Source organism: Priapulus caudatus, unplaced genomic scaffold (genome assembly GCF_000485595.1).
Source record: "Priapulus caudatus unplaced genomic scaffold, Priapulus_caudatus-5.0.1 Scaffold2241, whole genome shotgun sequence".
NCBI lineage: Eukaryota > Metazoa > Priapulida > Priapulimorpha > Priapulimorphida > Priapulidae > Priapulus > Priapulus caudatus.
Window position 1 is genome coordinate 17869 of NW_014579302.1, and position 3522 is coordinate 21390.

At 43.6% G+C, this 3522-nt stretch overlaps 1 protein-coding gene across 1 annotated transcript in view; it reads left to right on the plus strand.

Moving 5' to 3' along the window:
* Nucleotides 1-442: 442 nt before the first annotated feature.
* The window catches only part of LOC106818437, an 11448-nt gene continuing 8368 nt past the window's right edge, over nucleotides 443-3522 (plus strand). Inside the window, exons 1-2 of the mRNA XM_014823147.1 lie at nucleotides 443-582; nucleotides 2434-2532. The gene's annotated coding sequence lies outside the window, so the exon portion shown is untranslated. The remainder of the gene's footprint in view (nucleotides 583-2433; nucleotides 2533-3522) is intronic.

Here is a 3522-nt window from a genome sequence, read left to right on the forward strand (position 1 = left end):
TGCCAGTGAAACTATGAGAAGGCAGCGTTGCATCCCGTTTGAAACGTAACGTATCATTGGACGAACCTTCATCTTCCAGTCATTAACGTTTCAGTAGCCTTAGTTAAGTAGCCATTGAGAAAAGACATAACATAGATATATGGAATTTAAAAATTTCCCCTTTAGCGCGACCATCGAAAAATCGTGAATAACTTCAACAAATGTTGATATATCTTGCAACAAAATGACATGCATACATTTGTATGTGTATCACATCTCTTCCCAGTATTATTTCAGGATTTACATAACTAACGTTTTAACAATTGAGTGTCTGACTGCAATTTTACCGGCAGTTTCTGGAACTATACGATTCTTGTCTATGTCGACCGATCTAACCCGAACAACGATCTATCGCGCATGGCACCATTTTTTGCGCGATAGTCCGAGTTTCCTCTGACCAATGCTCACATCTAACCCACACCAAATCCACCAACTTCGTCGGTGTGGGGCATTGGTCAGAGGAAAACGTTAGGCGCCAAACAGAATCAAGTGACACTCACGTTAGTCTCCGGCTGAGGAAGAGTTGCGGCCAGCAATGTCGAGGTAGGTCTACCGTCTAGTATTAGCTATTACTATTAGTATTACTATTGCTATTAGACTATTAGTATTGCTGAGAGGGTCTATGTCCCCCGGGGTACTGCCAGACCGTACTGCCGGTATACCGGAACATACCCTGGTACTATCTAATATGCCTGACCGTACCTCGCCTACTCCACTAACGAGTCTAGGGAGTCGCCTACGCCTACTCCCTAACCCTAACCCTAACCCTAACCATAACCCTAACCCTAACCCTAACCCTAACCATATCAAATAGTGACCACTGACCAGGGTACGTTCCGGCAGTAACCTGGGGGACATAGACCCTATGAGCATTAGTATTACTATTAGTAATACCATAGCTTATTTACAGATGTTTTACTTTCTTTGGACCCAACTACTATTCATTGTGTTGCCTGATACAGGCACTGAACTTGGCCCTAAACCAGATTTTCTGATAGTTAGATACTAACGCAGTTTAACCATACCGATAGTCGATACAGTAGGTATTGTGCTTGCAGTTGCCCACTTAGGCTCATAGGGTCTGTGTCCCCCAGGGTACTGCCGGAACGTACTCTGGGTACAGTCCGGTATACCGGAACGTACCCTGGTCACTATTTGATATGATTAGGGTTAGGGTTAGGGAGTAGGCATAGGCGACTCCCTAGACTTGTTAGTGGAGTAGGCGAGGTACGGTCCGGCATATTAGATAGTACCAGGGTACGTTCCGGTATACCGGACCGTACCCAGGGTACCCTCCGATAGTACCCCGTGGGACATAGACCCTTTCAGCCCCACTTAGCCCGACATAGCAATTCAATTCAGTGCTTTATTTTAGACTCAAAAATATGCATATAGTTAGATATATCGGTCCATAGGTGTGACTAATAAAAATAACAATAATAGAACTAGGACTACATATTATTATTGTTATTAATATAAGATTATGGCAAGCATGCACAATTTATACATACTATTACTAACATAGCACCATAGCTCATCCATTATCAAAATTGACATACAATAGTTTGTACCAGTGTTTCCAGATTTTGGACGTGTAGATAACATCACTGATTAGAGGGCATACTAGCGCTGAGAGGGTCTATGTCCTCCAGGGTACTATCGGAGGGTACCCTGGGTACAGTTCGATATATCGAAACGTACCCTGGTACTATCTAATATGCCAGACCGTACCTCGCCTACTCCACTAACGAGTCTAGGGAGTCGCCTACGCCTACTCCCTATTAACCCTAATCCTAACCCTAACCCTAACCCTAACATCTGATATGGTTAGGGTTAGGGTTAGGGAGTAGGTGTAGGCGACTCCCTACACTCGTTAGTGGAGTAGGCGAGGCACGGTCCGGCATATTAGATAGTACCGGGGTACGTTCTGATATATCGAACCGTACCCAGGGTACCCTCCGGCAGTACCCTGGGGGACATAGACCCTATCACTATCAGCCATACTAGCCCTTTCACATTCAGTAACAAGTCAGATCTCTTTAGACGGTACATGAATTTAAAAATTTAGTTTCTAACTACAGCCTGACATGCCGGTACATCATTAACATGTGCAAATATCTGGTAGCACTATGGAATCATGGCAAGCCAAGGAGTATTCTCATGTCGTTGTAGGCTACTATAAGTGTCCTAATACTGTATGCATAGTACTATGATAGTAGTGTCCCACCACAACTGGGCAGTGTACAGTGGGTTTCAAAAAGATTTAAACAACTAACTGTTAACATCAGCTGTACACATGTTAATTTACGAATAAGCTAGAGCTCTCTAGTACTATAGCCCGCGTACAGTTGCTGCAGGCCTGCTTTTTTTTTGACATTCTGACATTATTTTCAGATTGAGAAGACCAAAGCTGCGTGATGTTTGCGGCCCAGTACATCCATCATCAGTCGGATCCATTATGTTTGAGAAAAACATGGATTGATGACGTGACGCGTGAGTGAACACATAATTACTTGCTAATTATTTCCACCTTATTTATCCCCTAGAGTAGAGGGAGGGTGTTATTGTAGTCAGCTTGTCTGTCTGTTCATACGTCACATTTCGTTTCTAGAATATATCTCCAAAACCCCATGATGACCAAATATATTATACAGACGTCCCCACATACCCTAAATGTGCCTTTTGGGGTGAGCTACTTTCAGGAATGTCAAAGATCAATATGAAGGTCAAAAGGTCACAATTTTGCAAATTGCCTGGTATTTTGTTTCCGGAGCATATCTCGAAAAGCAGTCGATATTCAACCATATTACGCAGTGACATACAGGGGCGTAGCTAGGGTGAAATGGATGTGTACGCATGCAGGCGTGGGGGGTCTGTGGGTCCTCCCCAGTAATTTTTCCAAATGTAGATCGCAGGAGATGGTATTTGATGCACTTTTGAGTAAATGTACAGCCTTCATTCTGACTATGACCCTTATCTTTTTAGTAGAACTATTCTCTTCATGAGCAACAAGATGTGATCACGAAAGATCACTACACTAATCATGTAATTTTCGATTTATTTTCAAGACATGTTGAACTAACACACTTTCTATTTCTCTCTCCCTCTCTGTGTGCGTGTGTGCGTGCGTGCGTGCGTGCGTGCGTGCGTGCGTGCGTGCGTGCGAGCGAGCGTATACGTGTGCGGGTGCGTGTGGGCGCGTGTGTGTGCTCAAACCCACACATCACTTAGTGCACATCACATCACATCACGGCATTGTTTAAGTTGCGTTCATTATTCAATGTGTAAGGGTGACCACCGCTGGGATGAGGGCGACAGCAAAACTCTTTATTGGAATTGTGAAAAAGCTGCAAAAGGGTTGTAACCTGCTTTGGCACTCAATTGTATAATTTAACCTATGCACCGGAGTTATTTGTCATTGTTAGTTCTCTCATTCTCTCTCTCTCTCTCTCTCAACACATCTACACACAAACAACACAAATC